General features: G+C 43.7%; 1 protein-coding gene across 3 annotated transcripts in view; it reads right to left on the bottom strand.

The window, feature by feature from the left end:
* PRKG1 (protein kinase cGMP-dependent 1) overlaps positions 1-18,205 on the bottom strand; it is a 432,157-nt gene that overhangs the window by 309,397 nt on the left and 104,555 nt on the right. The window contains exon 1 of one of the 3 annotated variants that reach the window (XM_065639325.1): positions 1,079-1,099. The exons of the other annotated variants lie outside the window; for them this stretch is intronic. The gene's annotated coding sequence lies outside the window, so the exon portion shown is untranslated. Of the gene's footprint in view, positions 1-1,078; positions 1,100-18,205 lie in introns of those variants that run through there. 3 annotated transcript variants of the gene reach the window in all.

Genomic DNA, 18,205 nt, shown 5'->3' with positions numbered 1-18,205 from the left:
AAATCCTTCTGTTACGATTTCCAGTGAAAGAAGGACGCTCCCTTCTGCAGGTGCCACCCAAAAACAATGGCACGGCTTCGAGCAGCATCAGCCTGTCACTTGATGGAGCAGCTAAAACAACCCTGAGCAGGGAGCTGAACACACAGCAAACTCATTTCTACCCCGATAAGAATTTCTTTGGGGGTGTGTCTATATTTGTGTGTGCGCACATATACGCCAAGCAGAAGGTTTGATACCAAGGCATCATAAAACTTTTTCTTCGTTGGTTCATCTCTATATGCCGTACAGCAGTTTTCGGCATGGCTTCAGATTAAATACAAGGCAACGTCCCTAAAATTCATGTAGCATCTGTGCCAGAAGACTGCAATGGAGGACTTAGATGAAACAGCATGGCCAAGAAGCAAAAAACATGTGCCCCCTGTTGAAGGGGGCACACATCACACATCCCCTCATATCGCGGAGTATCAGCTTTGAGGCACAGAGAGCCATGCAGAAAATACAACCCAGAGCACACCATAAAGCCACAGATACTAGTCCACAGCTAAAGGCAGATGAGCTCAGGAGTCACAGCCTCTCTCTGTATAAAATACCATCATAAAAAAGCTCCTCCACTCATCTCATCTTAACCTGACTCCAGAAAAAAAAAATCTCTGATCCCTACATAGCAATTAGAGTTTGAAGTACTTTGCTCAATAAATTAAAGCAAGTTCTGGCTGAATGAGACAGGTAAGTTAAAGGGCAAAAAAAGCACATACCAGTGAAGCAGCTAAGGTTTTTTTTTTTCTAGGATATTCTTATCTCAGTAATCACACTGCTCAAGTACACAGACTTCAGGGATTTAAACCCTTCAGCTCAAGCGCCAGCTGAAGTTTCCTACAGGGAAACGTTTGGAAAAATTAATCCAGATTAATATTGAACAGCTATTTATCCTGGAGCATCTGCGCAGGCTCTCCTTTGGAACAGCACGGCTTTCATGGGGTTTGCTTCTCCGGCATTGCAGGTGAGTCATGCTAAAACGAGCCAGGGAGACTTGAAATCCAGCCAAGAACATCCCCGCAGGGCTGTAACTCATCCTCACCCTTTTCCGCAGGGATCAGCCCTCCTGGACGCTCCCGTTCAGCACACGTGGGGCTCGGGACTCTGTGCCTGGGGATGCAAAATGCTTCACGTGTCACCCGATCACAACACCTGAAACAACGCTGCTCAAATTCAAAATTACAGCAGCCTCTGTGTATTTTGTCCTCACCAAGCACCGTGTCTTAGCTCAGCTAACAGTTTTGCACTGTGGACTTCAAATCATCCCATGAGGTCTCTCCCAGAGAAGGGATGAGGGCAGAAAGATGTTACTGTGGAAGGCGAGGAAAAAGAGATTTTTCTTCCCCAACCACCATTACAGATTTACTAAGGTCAAGTCAGCATTTGGGAAATGAGAGGGTAAGGAGCAAAAGGTGGTTACCGCAGGGAAGGCAGGAGAGAGAAACAAGGCTAGAGGAGGGACTTGGTCTTTAGAAAATACAAGTTAAACAGAAAAAGAAGGCAACAAAAATATCAATATGCATAAATCTTATTCAAACTCATTTGTTCAGTCTTTAAAGAAGTAAACTTGAAAGACGTTTTCCAAGCCATAGGTAGCTCTAGCTATAAAATCTTGTACAAATATATTGCTCCTGCTGGCCAACAGGGAAATCTGGATATTGCCACTATAAAAAGGAATCAATTCTCCTCCATGTCTCTGTGGGTTTCTGGTTGCCCTTTCTTACACAACCTCCTTTCAGAATTATTATTATTATTTTCCTTAGCATTATGAAAATGGCTAGATCCTTCTGTAAAACAAAACAGCAGGGGGAAATACCCTTCAATGGTTATTTCCTAAGTAAGGTTTGTATCTGTATCAAAATTGAGGCTAAAGGCACATAACACCCCTAAAATAAGCGTTCAGCATGTATTAAGCGCAGTGTGAAGAATTCTCAACACATGCAACCTTCACTGCTGAAAGCCAATGTGCAATTTTCTATGCTGCTGCTTTTCTTCTTCCCTAAAGCAAATTACTGTTACTAGGCAGTAACATCATCTTTTAGCATCTTGCCATTTACTGTTTCCTTATTAGCATTCGAGTCCTTATGAGTGTGATGAAATTTTTTAAACAGTGCTATGTTCCTTGGTCAAACTTTTGCATAGTCAAGGCCAAAAATACCAATAAACTCAAATTTCTCCCCCTGTGCTCTAGTCTCAGACTGGCAGAACCACTCCATTATTTTCATTATGAAAAAAATTTAAATAGTCTATAGAGATACTGATCACTAAGTGCTTTAACCACACTGCAGAACTTTTATACCAATATAATTTGCTCAGATGTCGAAGTACCCTCAGAATGCGTTCAGATACAAAAACACGGGCCATAGCAGCCTGCTGACTTTTAGCCAACCAAGCCGGCGCCTAAAGGCAAAATGTTTGACAGTGAAAATAAAATATTGTAAAGGACACCGAGGCTTTCAGCATTTCAAAGAGAGACATGCAACCAAAACGTCTGTAAGTGAAATTATACAGTAGATTCCTATGCAACAGCAAAGAAATCATAAACGTTGCTTCAATAAGGTAAATGCTGCAACACACACAAATCAAATTACATACAGCAAGTGAAGATGCTGCAATTCTGCATGGGAGAACGCGATGCACCTACACACATTTTCCTCAAAATAGCAACGCATTAACTGGGATCACAGACATTAACTAACAGGGGCAGCACATCGCACTAGGATTTCATGATGCACCCCGAGGCAGCGGGGTTGAAAACACATGGACCTTGTTTCTGACAGTCTTAAGACACAGAGAAGATGGATAACTTCCATGGCCATGTTTATTATGCCAAAAAGCACAAACAGGAGAAGTACTAAAAGGGAAGAAAAGCAAATATCAAGGACAAACAGAAAAGAACCAAAGAAAGGAGTAGTTTAGCTGAGAAGAAAAACAGGGCGAAAATAATAATAAATTTTTAAAAAATAATAATAAATAAAAACACAAGCTGAAAGAGGAGATGTTGTTTTAAGCAAAGACAGTGATTAAATGAAGGAGAGACGTAACTGTTCTTCAGGACATGAGAAAGGGGAGAAAGCGATTACACAGCGGAAGGAGGATTGAAACAAAGAGAAATATTGAGTGAAAACACTGAGTCTTTGAAAGATACTGTCACAAATTCAGCAACAGGCAGTAAATGTTTCTGGGAATATAAAATATTTTCTTCTTCGGTTCACAGGGGCAAGGAGAGAAACAGATTGGGAAATGAATGATGCTTCTATTACTCTAACATATTCAAGAGCACATAAAATGCAAACATACTACAGCTATTTGAAAGGGGAAAAGCACATGAGGGCAACAATTTCAAGTGTAGGTGTTGTGGGATTTCCTCACAACAACACAGTGTTTCATTATGATCGCTGGTATGAAACAGAGCTGGATCTCTCCACTGCTGTTTAGTTTCCCTGCAGTCTGAAGAAGTTTATGGGGAGGATAAATCTTGTCCCAACATAAACAGATGGCAAAACCATGAAGGTTTCATTTGGGTTGGTGATACCGTGCCAAAGAGAGGGAAGATGAACTTCAGAGCTGAACCGAACCCACCTACATGGCCGGGAGAAGGAGGTCTCACTCCCCAGCCCCTCTGCCAGACTGTCCCAAAAATAAAAAAGCTGAATAGCTCTTTAAGTGCACTATGGCAAAATGACTGTGTTGGAAAGCTGGCTGCCAAGTGGGATCATCAGAGCAGAAGACCATCAAGGTGCTCCTGTCGCAAGAAGAGAAGGGGCAGCCTCTGTATTTCTTAAACTCAAGAGGATCCAGATTTAAGGTGGACAAAATATTTTCAAAACACATCCACCTTTGTTGCCAGCCACTTGGCTCTAACAGAGCTCTGCCACCACCTGAGGCATGTTGACTGATCTGCAAAAGATATGGGATGTCAAACGGAAAGACTTCATCCCCATCTGAGATTTTCAAGAATTGGGTCATCGTTGGTACCCATGGGAAGCACAGGACACAGAGCTCGCACCCTTCATGTCACCACACACATCACCCCGGCAGGCAACCAGAACAGAGGATGTGATGGTTCTGGTAACGCCATGAAAGGGACTGTTTCCTACGCTTTACTCTTCTGGTTTGGTTACTGTAAAGCATTCCTGTGCTCTTCTCCAGGATAACTTTCATGCTCTGCTGTTCAACAGCTGCTCCTCGTCTGGGCCAGCAGCACCTGCAAAACCAGAGCTCTGGAAAGACAACGAGAAAGTGCGCAGAACCATAGAATCATTTTGATTGGAAAATACCTTTAACATAATCGAGTCCAACTGTTAACCCTACACTGCCAAGCCCACCTCTAAGCCACGTCCCTAAGAACATGATCCACAGCAGCTCTGACCACTGGTAGGAACCAGCACGGCTGGACCAGCTCGTGAGCCCTCCACAGTTCTCCTTGCCCACCCCATTTCTCCTTCTTACATCACATAACCTTAATCACAAGATAAAATACACATATACTGAACCATGTCATAACACATCATGGGTGTTGGTACAATAACCAAAACATTTCTGCATGTGAAAATCATGAGAAGTAGCTACAACTTGGCTTGACCTGAAACATCTCTTCAGCCTGAGACCACTGATGGGAAAGATGTCTCATTTTCGCTCATTCCCTTCACTGTTTTTAAACAGCATAGATCAGTGAAACAAAGAGATAGAGTTGGCTTCCTTTAAAAAAAATGCTATTATTAGCTATACCAGCTGGATCTTATCTACTTTTATTGCAACTAAAAAGCTGTCAAGCTACTCTCCTTGAACAGCACAGAAGTCACCATCTCCATTGTTTAAGCTGGAAATATCTCAGTCTTTCTTATATTCCCTGCCAAAGAAAGTTTTCTGAATATGAGAGCTCTTACAAGCTGAATAAATTTTATACTAAATTAAATTAATTCAACAAATCACAGAAATCAGACCTTCCTCCAGCTAAATAGATAGCTTTAATTCATGGGCTTGTTACAATTATTTTCTCTACTCTAATACAATTATCCTTCACGCTATCCTTTCTTTTAAACTACCTGAATAAAAAAAGGCTTATATGTGTCTTCACAATATGTTCATGATTGTTCTACCCTGCATCTTGTTTAAGATACAATACGATGCTTTGAAACCATATGCAAAAAGACTGAGAGCCCTACAGATTGTAGTGGCCTTTTCTACTGGATCTCTTTTAATATTATAAGCATATTCAATACTAGCAAGTACTATTTCGTATTTGTGCATCAGTGCTAATACTATGCAAGCAAAGCAGAATCAGTGTTATAACAGCAGCTTTTCAGAATGAAGGAAGTTTTCCGTGCAACCTTTGAAAGAGTAGAAGTTGGATCCTTCTGTCGGAGTATTTGACCATGAACTCCCATGAAAATCATTAAACGACATCAGATTGTCCAATTCAACTTTAAGTTTTGTGAATTTAGCAGATTTTAAGTTTTGTTATTTGATTAACGTAGTTCTTATTATTTTAATATTATTGAGCTCTTACTGAATAGTCACACAAAACATTTGCCAAATCAACAAGCCCACTTTGCAGTTTGGCACCAGCTAAAGCTGTGTTTTAACATCTGTTTTCGCAGCTCTCCGGAGGATCCTCACAGAAGCACTTCAAACCGCTTGTACACCTAACACACCCATGAGCCTCGTTAGCACTCCTGCTGTTAATGACCAGAAAGCCCTGGCAAAGGGTGCCCACGGATCCCAACTACTCCCCCTGCAAAAGCAATCAAAACCTGCGCATTTTTACTCCTCAGCTCTGTTGTGACGGAAACCAAGAGCCAGGATAGAACAGAATCATAGAATAATTTCAGTTGGAAGAGACCCTCAGCATCATTGAGTCCAACCATAACCAAATGAGCCTCTCCTCAGTCATCCCACTCAAACACATCTTGACTCTGCAAACACTGAGTCATGGGGCACAGTAGAAATGAAGCCGTTGACCTCTGTGGACAAAAATGTCACAATGCAAAATCCTGTGCTGGGGTGGTTTCTGTGTACGCTTCACGGAAAAGCACAACAGAACCGAGAGGTTGGGGCTGCTGCTGGCGGGGGTGAAGGGGAAAATGGGAGCCCACAGACAGACGGGCAAACCAGGAGGATATGAAACAGGGAACTGTTCTTCATTTTAATGAGCTGTTAACATTGAAACATGTTGCACTTGCACTTGCTGACTTTTAAATGGCCTCATGCAGTATTTGTCTGCAGGGTACAGGAGACGGTAACAAGCCTGCAAGTTGCAAATAGCCAAGCCAAATGTTTTTTAGAGCATTCATACAATTACTGTGCTTTCCACTGTCCCCCTTAATTGGTGTTTGCAGAGCTGGATTCCTGCAGTGCAGTCCATGGAAATACAGGACCTGAGCCAGCAGCAAGAAAATTAATTTAATTTAATAAACTAAAACACTGCTGCAACTGTCTTGATGGGCAAACTTGGGAACCGAGCTCGGGTGCCCCCACAGGGAGAAAAAAAACCACTCTCAGAAATCACTGTTCCCATATAGGCAGAAGACCAGGAGGCACAACCTGTGTTATGAAGCCCAGCCCCTCAAAACTACAAGCAACACTTCAATGCTTTTCAAGTCAAAAATACCCCAGCTGCACTCCCATCCATCCTACGTGCATTTTAGAGCTTGGTTACAAAAGACGAGCAGCCCACAGCACTACAACAGGGCATATAAAAGGACATACTGATGCTTGAGGTCCCACAAAGCATCTGTTTTTTAAAAAAGGAAACTCCAAAACAGCTCATTTGGCTGACAGGGTACAGATTTTCAGGCTGCAAAAGACTATTTCACTTTCATACCACATAAAACTCCCGCAATGCACTCATTTTAAGAAAAAAACAACTCGTTTTGCATTAGTAGTCAGTAGCTGTTTAACAAACTAGTCTTACAGGTGCCATCATAAAATAGGTTTCAGTAAAACAGAAAACAATAAGGAAACCCATTGGAAATGCTTCAGTAAGCACGTTGAAGATTTGCTGCTTGTTAGTAAATACCAAACATCGAAGGCAGAGCACAGCGCCTGAGAAAAGCTGTTCCCTTGAACGCCTAATGCCCGCAGGGACCCGCAATCGCACTCACTAGACTGTTGCAAACATCCGTGCGGTTTCAGGTTTGGTATTCAAAGCCTCGGGTGCTCTGGCAACGCTGTCATAAATTGCATTTCCGTGGCTTCAGCTGCGCCGCCGAGCTCTTGGCATGTCCTGGCGTGATGCTTTCCAGCCTGCGACGTGCCACCTCCTCCCCCTCGGCGCCTTGGCCTTTCGGGGTACACACGAAGCCCAAACACCGCCGCCGCGGCACATCCCGCACGCAGCATCCTCTCCTCTGTCACAAAACGCATCCAGCTTCCAAACAGAGGGAGGATCACATTAAATTGATGGTTTTCTGCAAAATTATCTGCAGTGATGCCAAACCCCGTCTTTGTCGCAAAGCTAATTTAGAGCCCACTGTTGTACATCTACAGTTAGGTTTGTTTGCACCGCGTGTACCGTTTTGTGCTGCTTGACATAAAATTTGTGTTGCCACATTGCCAAGTGTCCTACCATGACTCTTGCAGACTTCCATTTGTACTACACCATCTGACCAAACTTAGCACCCCTTTTCCCAGATATTTTCTGAACGCGCTGGAGACCACAAGGCTGAGCAGAGATTGCATGAAGGGCACCGGTGACCACACGGAGAGAGCAGGGAAGGCCCATCAGGGAACCTGCTGGTCACCTCTTTCCTTGGAGATATTCAAACTTCAGCAGACTGGGGAATAACCTGCCCTCACGTGGATGTCATCACCACTTGGAGCAGCAGTCTCCACAGGTCCCTTTCCAACCCATATTCTATTAGGCTACGACTAGTCCCTAATGCGACATATACCCAAAGGGTAATTAGAACCTCCCGCTATTATTTTGTTCCCTGCCCTCACGACCGCTCCTATCTCACTCAGCTTATCACAGCCAATATAATGTGCAAGGATTGCACTTGTTGAAATTGCTCTTTGCATTTTGTTATTTGAAATTTATTGACTTCTGCTCTATCCCCTCCTTTTTTTCCCTGAATAAAGAGTTCCTAGTGACTTCATTTCTAAAGAATACGTAGTAGTGGTTCATCTGCCCCTTTTCTATTTTGAAACTCCCCTGTAAATTCAGACCTGCTGGGAGCACTTTGTGGAGGAAGGAGAGATGAAAAAATGATCTCTTGGCTTGTTACCTCGAATTTTAATCAACCAAGGATCATCCTTCTACAGCCTGACCAAAACTCAGCCTAAAATCCCCATTCTCCTGTAGTCTTCCTGCACTGACGTGCCTTATCCACAGCTTTAATGTACATTCCAGAAACCCTGAACATATGGCTGCTTTGCCAGCAGAGAGTCCTGACCTCCCCAGGCCGCTGCTCCATCCTCATCACCATTTCGGCAGCCCCATCCCATTTGTCTCCCCAGTGTCACACGTGGCTCATCCCCTCCAGCTCTTCCAGACAAACAGCTCCAGCCTCCCCATCCTCCTGCCCCAAAGCTCCCACTCCTCAGCCAGGCGCCAGCTACTTTCAACCTGCAGATTTGTATCTGAACATTACTAAAATTTACTAAGTTAGGCCCAAAACCCAAGCTCTGAATATTTATCTTTACAATTCTAGGTTTGCGTGAACTTCGCGTGTATCTCCTCTCTTAAATTTCCTTGAGACTGGAAGCTAAATCTCTTAAACATGTCTAAAAATCAGCTTTAGTCCAAAAACACAGAGCAAACCATCCCAAGTGGAAGTTTAAAATGAATCATTATCAACTCAGTGTCAAACTCTCTGAATTCAGAGCTGTACTGCAGAACACAAAAAACTTACGTAAAAGAAAAATAAAAGGAGATCAATATTGCCTTGATAATGCATTTTGTGATCATTCTTAAATGCCACTATGCTGCATCTGACCCAAAGTCTTCAGTCCCATGTGTAAAAATCCACCAATTTGATCAATTGACGCTTTAAAGAATTGAAGTATTTTGGAAAAGGCTGTTTTCAGCCCCAGTGCACAGTTCAACAGCCCCACATCACACTCCTGAGGTTCCTCGCTGACATGGTGAATCACACGCGGTCTTGCCAGGGGCCAAAAAATATTAGGTGAGCCTCATTGGGGCAGATGAGCTTTGGCAGGTCTGACACTTGGAACATGCCTGGGGAGCTCACTTAGTTAAATACTAGCTCTGTTTCAGCAATTACATCCAACACTGCTTCCAATTGACAGCATCTTCCTATAGAGTGCCTTAAAAAAAATTGAGGCATCTGCACAAATTCTGCCAGGAAGCAAAATAAATCTCAGGGAAAGGCTCCATAGCATCTTGAATTACTCTGCTTTTCTCAGACTGCAAAGAGAGAGATGCCCTGTTCCACACAGTGGAGTCTGGGCTTTGCTCATTCCTGCCTTCACCAGCAGAAAAAAAGGAGAGAAAAAAAAAAAAAAAAAAAGGATGGGTTTTGGCACATCCTGCACTGCTTGTCATGCAAGTGAAGCTTCTTGATAGGTTATCAGAGTGGGAAATAAAAAGGGCCATGTGGGTTTTAATACCTGCCTCACTCTGGAAAAAAAAGATTCATTGTTTTAATCACTAGAAAATGTTTGGGTATTTTTTTTCCAGATGAATACTTTAATACATCTTAAAGCTGGATTACATGCTGATTTTAACAATGTCATATATTGTAAACCTTGAATCCTCAGTAATACAGGTCCTTATACCAAAGGAGATGCTCCCACATTGTCTGACACATGATAAAAAACTTACTAAATAGCTTTTCCTAACAATTAAAACACATTCATAGAAAATCGATTTAATTACAATCCGATCTACTGGAAAACTCAAACGCACATAAAGAGCTCCTTAATGAAAGGCATTAGAACTTGCGTTTTTAATGCACGGTAATACTTATTAATGCACAGTGCATATCTTGGTAATGGAGCTCTGGTCTCAATTTTGCTAGGTTTTTCTCAAGTTCTTAACCTTTAATACTAGATGTGTATTAGAGACTGTTTGAATAACAAAATTCCCTTCAGAAATTGATTTTGGCTGAGAATCAATTGAAAGGCAATTTGCATTGCAATAAACTATTTCCTGTGGAGAAAGAGAACAGCTCGGAGAGATATGAAACTCAGTTCCTTGCTATCACTATTATAGAGTCTAAACGAGCACACACTTGCATTTCCACATAGATGCTAACGGAGGCACGATTAATTATTCATGTTGCCATCTCCTACGCAGAGCACGGGCTGTATTGCAGGAGCATTTTGCTCTAATCAACAGCACCGCAAGTCAGTTGATATCCTGCTCCAATGTGGTGCTCAGAGAGCATCGCTGGTGACCCGGCTTCTTCAGAGGCGCGGCACTGCTACAGATATCATTAGTATTCGACTTTGTCAACCTGAGAAATAAACATCGACATGCATAGACCTGGAAACCGTACCCACACAGATCATGTTCTTTTACATGCAATTAGCTGGCACAGTCTCAGCAGCCACAGAATTCCGGTGTTGTCATGCATCAGAGAAAGAAAACCGCTCTGCCACACTGCAGTTCTTCCAAGCATTTACATGTCGAGAGACATTTGGCTCTAGCTTTTATAATAAAAGAAGCACATAAAACAACAAAATAGTCAGTTTTGAGGATGAGAAGGTGCCTGGTGCGGAGCTGGAGCACCTCCGTGCTTACGAGTTGCTAGAGCATTTCCAAGCTCCTCTGACACGCATTTCTCGGACAGAGCTGGATAAGGCTTCCAAGTGCAGAAACTGAGCCTTCTGGCACAATATATTTGGGCAGATTTCAAGCTAAGTTCGGAGAATTGCCTCAATGGGCTTGGGAAGCGATGGGAAGCAGCAAACTGGGAAGCCGCTGCGCAGTTTGTGGCACACATCTTCACGTACATACTGAGCAACTGAACGGAATCCAGGCAGGGACGGCACCGCAAACCTTGCCCTGAACCAGCCGTGGAGCTCCTGATGGGCAAAGGAATATCATGTCTAAATGAGTTTATCATAAGAAAGCCAGACCTGTTCCAAGGGACATCTGCACGTAGCTTTCAAATATTTATTCAATTAAACATGCTTATGTTTGAGCTATTTGCCACTAGCTTTGTGTTAAGTTAATTCAAAAGATATGTTGCTTCAACACCTCACTCGCCTCATGCCCTTTCTTGCAGCATTTCCAGATATTTCTTATATTTGCTTATTTGAGAATCTCTCCGTTCTTCCTGTGCAAGCAAATAAGGCACGGATGCATCTAGGTCAACCTGAAGTATCCTTTAAGAAATATCACACATACTCATGCAGCTAAACTTGATATAAAACCTATTGCTCTGCTAGAAAACCTACAGCAGTTCTCAGCTCGATGCTACCACACACGGCTTTTAAAAAGCAGAAAGACCAACAAGCATGAAACACATTAAGCTCCTTGGATGGACCTACTGCTCACACCAATACTGAAGCTCCTCCAACAAGTGGTTTGAGCCTGAATGAGCTTCACCAATAATAGTATTTAGTCCTGCCAGCTGTATTTTGAAAGATAAACCCAACCTAGTCGCACTCACTAGGTCAGAGTCCTGAAAGTCCCCAAGCCTTGAGTCAGCTTAGGGTTGTAAATCCAAGCCCTCACAAGGCGACCATCTTCAAACATTTCCAAACAAATCAGTTTGCATTTTGTTGACTGTCAAGAAGTCTTCGTCACTTTAAAAAAAGAAGTGAGCCAGCACTAACAGCACAAGCAAACCACCGTCCTCCAGCAAGAAAGGATTCACATGTTTTCTGGGCGCTAACAGCTGCCGCTTCCCAACCTAAACACCCTTCAAGATGACTGGCACATCGCTTTTTAAAAAGGCCCCCGCGCTCCTAAAATATTCGTACGTTTTGAAAACATTGACCTCAACTCTTCATCTCCAATATACATAAATACAGACAGGTTTCTAGGGAGAAATTTTAAACACAAAGCAGAGTTCGCCAGACAGAGGAGGAGCTGAGCTACAGCATTTAATACTCCTGTTTCACTTTCCACCACCTTCCAGCAAATTGCCTGTGTGAAATTCATATCCTGTTTAATATCTTCAAATCCCTAAGCAAGCCGAAGCCCAGGCTTTGCTTCTGGTTCTTGGTTTTTGGGGAGTAGAAGGGAAATCAAGCATTTTGTGTGCGCAGCTCCCACCAGCGGCTTGGATCAGAGGCGTTGGCTGGGGAGCGATGGGGATGCTGCTCCCTAACAGGAGGGAGCCGATGCTCTTGCAGGATGTCACATAAACACGGCCACGTTTGCCACAGAGGCAGAGAAATCACAATGGGAAATCACAATCAGATCTAAACACCTTTAAGTTCCTGCCTCCACAAATTTATGAACTCAGCCAGACCACGGCTGAGGAGAGGGATCATATTGCAACTCCTGATAAATGGTGAGAAGTCCACAAGAATTCGCAGTATTATCCTGAGACTACAGCGCAAAGGACATCTGTATCAGCCGAAAGCTGCACCGCATCTACTCTGCTCTGCCCGTTAACATCCAGAATTCACGATGCTCCCAAGTGCCGTCCACAAGCTGCAGCACAGAAATACGCCGCGGCCCCTCGTTTAAAAATGAAGCGACATCTGTGACCATCGTGCACCTACGGGGAACACAGCAGGGCAAGAGTCAACCTGTTATTTGCTGCTCTTGCTGCGTTTTCCAAGATAACAAGCTAAAGTGGCCACATTTTCACAATCAGTAGTTAACTCCGCTGTTCAACTCTCTTACCCGGCTCGACATTATTCTGGGTTTTAACAAAGCTTTTAAAGGAAGGGAAAATACGTACGTAATTGGCTTATAAGGTCTCTGTGGGGTTAAAAAGAAGACTGGAAAAAGCAAGAAAGGCATGCATTAGTGTGAAAGTCATTTTCATGCCCTGCTTTTTCAGCTGTGGAACATTTTTTTCAGAAAATAGTCACGAGTAAACTCTAGGGGATTCCCCCCCACCTCCTTACAACAATAAATATTTCCTGGGAACCAGTGTTTTGAAAATCTCAACAGGTTTAGAGGCTCGGTTTTGTACAGATAAGTATCCCAGAGTTCAAATGTGTATCAAGGCTCCTTTGATCTACACACCAGACTGGAAATCCTAGGAGAAAAAGCGCTCTTGCAAGATTTCCTGTATTCCTACATTTTTGCCAAGGTAGAAATAGCTTATTCCTTTTTCACAGCAGTTCAGTGTTTTTACTTCTAGCTTAGCTGCAAACCAGAGACACAAACAATTTAAAGGACACCATCCAACTAAGAGATCCGCTTGCAGGAAAATCTCCTGGCAGGACTGAGGCTTATGAGAGTTTCTCAGAGTTAAAACCAGGTGTCGGATCATTAAACATTTGAGGAGGTGGGCGCTGAACAATACAGCCATTGTTTGTGTTGGACTGCTTTATCTTACAAAAAAAGCTGGCAAAAAATAGGGTTTAGCCTCTCAAGTTAAAGGATCCCACAACACAGAGATTTTTCTCAGCCCAAACAGAGGAGGGTGACCTTGCGCAAGCCACATCTGCAGATCAAACACAAGTGATGATTAAGTATTTGATAGCAAGCCCAAATCACCCTCGTGTCCTTCAGCCCGGTTGCTAACCTGGAATCTGTGCTGCATTCCACTGCCACAAGAGGTTCATCCCGAATTCTGTGCACCAGTCTCTTTTCCTACACCTTGCAGGAAAGGCCTGAAAATTAGAGAAATCTTCTCTGCTGCTCACTTTGAAGCTCAAGTTGTGCTGCCAGGCTCCTCTCACCCTGTCCCAATGTGCTCTACCCTAACGACGGGCTCCCGGTAACGAGCAACAGTGCAAACGATTCTCTAACTGCAGCAACCAACCCTCAGAAACTAATGAAAGGGGGACCCAAAAGCTAAGCCATGTTTTATTCACATCACCCATGGTCTCAGAAGGCCAGAAACGGGCTTTGAGTTGCAAGACTCTCTGCAATAATACACAGATACTTCTGCTGGTTTTGGGGGTTTCTTTACCAATGGAGAAGCCGCCTGCTGTTTCAAAGCACGGAGGTAATTCGTATCACAAGTCCTGCCCTCTGGGAAGGAGAGGGAAAGCAATCCAATTATTTCTCCAGGCAGGAGGGTGAGGTTTGCATGAGAAATCAGCACATCTGGGCAGCTGAGGGGATCACACGCCAGCCAGACTTGGGCCCTTCTTCATTTACACACCCCACACAGCTGAAACCACGTACTTCACTGAAATTATCAGCAATGGAGGGTGTGGGGCTCCAGCCCTGCTTTTGGCTTTTATTTGCACACAGACTCAATAACCATCAGGTGTGTCCTGAATGACCCAGACCCAACCCTGCCAGAAAACGGCCCTCTCCGGCTAAGTGCTGTCTGGGACGAAAATGAAACAACGACATGGAGGAAAAGGTTAATTTCGGGTATATATAAAATATTCTTTTTACCATTTTCTACTTTTCCTTTATTGTAATTATATACTCACTGGGAAAAAAGAGCCTGAGCTGGTGGGTGTTATTGAGGGACAGCCCAGAGACACTTCCTCACAGAGACACCCCTCAGGTGCCCAAACCTCTCACTTTTATCAATTAAGTATTTATCCCTGCAGCTTTTCCACAGTGAAATCGCACTGCCCTTCTTCTAGGCTTCCCAGGATTACGGTTTAATTAGGTTTAGAGCAAGGGTGCCCAGATGCACCTCAAATAAATGACTTTTTAACCTCGCCACGCAGCGCCACCCAGGAAAGTCAACAGCTCAAGGAAACATTGAATCAAGGCACAGTTGTGAGAAAAATAAAAATATTTTTTAAAAAAACAGGAAAAAGAGATTCTTAGAAGTGACCTCCCACAATCCAAAAAGCTTGTTTTGGTGGCTCCCGCTGAGCAACCTTTTCATTTTCACCCCAACCCGAGCATGTCAGACTCACTCAGCCCTCAGCAGGTGCTCCTGGACCTGACGCTCCCGCCTCAGCGGCTCCACACTCAGTACTGGTGGGGACCTCCCTGCCCAGGGCTTTTATAGGCACCGGCCACGTGCTCCGTACCTCACTTTTGCTCATTATTGCGTCACTGTGACTGGCCGCCCCCCCTTAAATGAGAAGTGAGTCCGTTACCAGCCCACCCGTGGCCAAGGGCCGCCTGCCCCACAAGATGGCGCCCGGCGGGCTGGGGAGCTCCCCCGGCGCCATTTTGTGGAGGCGGGCGCGCCGTTTTCCTCCCTGAATTTCACTCTCGTCTTTCAAGCACTTTAATGAATCTAGAAATATTTCTGGCTAGGCAGAATGTTTAATTAGAAAGGAGCAGAAAGCTACAGCAGTAACCTCCAGGAGCCCACAAAACCGTGATGCTGGCCAGGGTGGACCTTCTCCCACCAGAGGGTTCACGTCCTCCATTGCAATCAAGGAGACACATCGGCAAAACAAACAGTTCTGCAACTGTATTTAACGCCTTGGGGGTTTAACACCTGTGTCCAGTCATTAAATTATGCAATTTGGGATTGAGATCCTGAGGCAAAGACGGGAAGTGCAAAATCCAGTCCTTGGAGGAACATCGAAACTCTTGAGGCACAACCCAGAAACTTGTGCTGCTCTGTCTCCAGCAAAACTCAGTGCCCCTCCATTAAATATGGGCCCCGTGGTCACAAAACGCACTTTTACGAATAATTTAGCAAGCTTTAAACTTCAAAAAGTAAATGGTTTTTTTTGCAAGTGCAGTGATCTCTGAATTCCTGGTTATTTCTGTAGGTTTGCCAAAAAAAAATACGGAAACACTTTAGGTTAGGTGAAAATACTGAAAACTACAGCAAAGAAGCTGCTAGGGAATAAATATGCCCACCTGGTGTGTTTATTTAAATATTGTTTATGTAACGAGTATTTCGAGAGAGTGTAGTAAATTGAGAAGGAGGTCTAGTGCTTGAGATACTTTTGGTGGCATTTGTTCTACATCTATTTATCAAAACTTGCAAGGTTACAGCAGTCAAGAGGTGCAGATGCTTTTCGTTTCATTAGCTCAAAAACGGATATTTGACATACCGGTATAATATTTCAGTTATGAAGGCTATTGGCTTATTAACTTTAAAATAAAATCCAGAAATGATGTGAGATTCCTGTCTCTTTATGGCCCTTACGCCCAGTGTTCACAGGATTTTGTTAATCCTCATGGAGCCATTTAAAAAATGTAAACGGAATCCGAATGTAGCGTTTACCTGGCGCCTCTTTATTTATGGGTGGTTTAGATTTGGTGTTTATTTCATTCTGAGTCGTGACTAATTGCTAAGACGTTGTGCCAGCACGTCCAACCTGTGTGTGCAGTGTGCAGGAAAACTCCCATACCTGGTCACACCTGGCACCGTGCTGCAGAAGCTGAGCGCAGTTTATTAACTGTTCGCATTGATAAATAACAAAAATCAAACAAATATCTGTGGATACAACACCTATTAGTGGAGACGAGCCTGAGGGAAAATGCAGAAATGGAAAGATATTTACTGTCTGGTATCACTCTCTAGGACTATCCATGGAGACACGTCCCAGGAGCGGCATCCGCCTCGCACTGATGCACATTTCTCAAAAACAGGAGAAAAAAGACCAAGGAATGTCTAAACCAGGGTATCAAACTCATTTTCACCAGGGGTCACATCGGCCTTGCCGTTGCCTTCAAAGGGCCAAATGTAATTTTAGGACTGTAAAAACGTAACTGCTCCTTTCCAGCATTAGGCAAGCAAGGTGTACTTTGTCCCTCAATAAAAGAGTATTTTCGACTCTTCTTGCAACTGCAGCTCTTCTTGCATAGACTGCAATTTGCAGTCCAGGAATGTGGCAAAATGCTCAAAGCAAAACAAAGAAACGTCACCTTCCCAGCAGCAAGTAAACTGGAAAACGGAGCTACCATTTTCTTGCTTATAAGCCTCAGTGGGCTTCAGGAAGTTGAAAACTCAAGGGGAAGCTGAATTCGATTTTCTTTAGGAGTTATCAGCACTCTCCATACACTTTTTTCTGATTACTGATCTGTTCCTTATATCAGAAGTGAAGTCCATAGTGGCTTAAGTGATTCTTAGAGCTGCGAGCAGAATGGCAGTGCCTGATCTGACACTTCGCCAATACTCACATTTTTCTGTGTACAGCGGGAAAAAAACCTTTGCGTTACAATTTTATTCTCTGGGATGCCAAATACCGCTGGAAGAGCTTCTATTCCGATTAGAGCACCGCATTGTTTTTAACTTTAATTCAATACAGCTACCGCAGCTCTGGACCAGAGCCAAAACCTCATATAATCTGCACTATTATTGACCTATTGAGCTGCTTATTCTTAAATTTTAAGTAGGACTTCTACTGGTATTAAATGGCATGTTTTGAGTGGAAAAGTTCTAAGCTTGACAAAAATCACTTCTCCATTTCGGATCAGAGTAACTTTTCCTGTCTCAGCAAGCACATGGTGAGGGCAGGAGACCGTGGCGGCAGCGCTGGCTTCTCCGACTAGGAGCACGGATGCCCAAATCTCCCTTTTCTCCATCTGTAGGTTCATCAATCAAACGGTACATCAGCATCAAATACAAGGTCCAAAGCAGAGCCAGCCCTTTTGTCCCAAATCTACCAGCTTGCACACATCTCCTCCAAACGCCATTACCAAATCCCTCCTTCCGCCCCTAAAACATCCATCCCAAAAGCAGCAATGGAAACGGTTTGGGTCCAAGGAACCAGGACAGGTCCTCGCGAGTGAAGCCGCGGCGCCGCGCAAAAATCCTTTCAGACAGGAATCCTGTCAGACAGGAGCGCTGCTGGAAAAAAACCAGAAGTCTAATAAACCGTTTGAAAAGCTGGCTTTAATAGGTTAAATAGATGCCAGCCTTGCCTAAAAAATGCAAATGAAACGCGTCTGCAGACTTCACAGAGAGCTGCTTCGGCTCTGTTGGAAGAGTTAGATGTCAAGTCAACTTTCTTTATTAGCTACCGCTACGCGGCTGCTCCCCAAACGTGGCTGGAGCACGGCTGATATTGCAGAAACAATGAGAGAACAAAACACCAGCGTTTATAAATTGAAAAATGTGCTTGGCCCGCAATGAAGGCATCGCTGTGTTAGATATTGCACCCCAGCTGGATTTTACAATCCAGTGGGGTCACACTGTCTGGAATACTACAAAAACATATTTAATCTTCTGAGAGCTGATGAACA

Source organism: Caloenas nicobarica, chromosome 7, assembly GCF_036013445.1.
Source record: "Caloenas nicobarica isolate bCalNic1 chromosome 7, bCalNic1.hap1, whole genome shotgun sequence".
NCBI lineage: Eukaryota > Metazoa > Chordata > Aves > Columbiformes > Columbidae > Caloenas > Caloenas nicobarica.
This window is presented reverse-complemented; position numbering and strand designations above follow the sequence as displayed.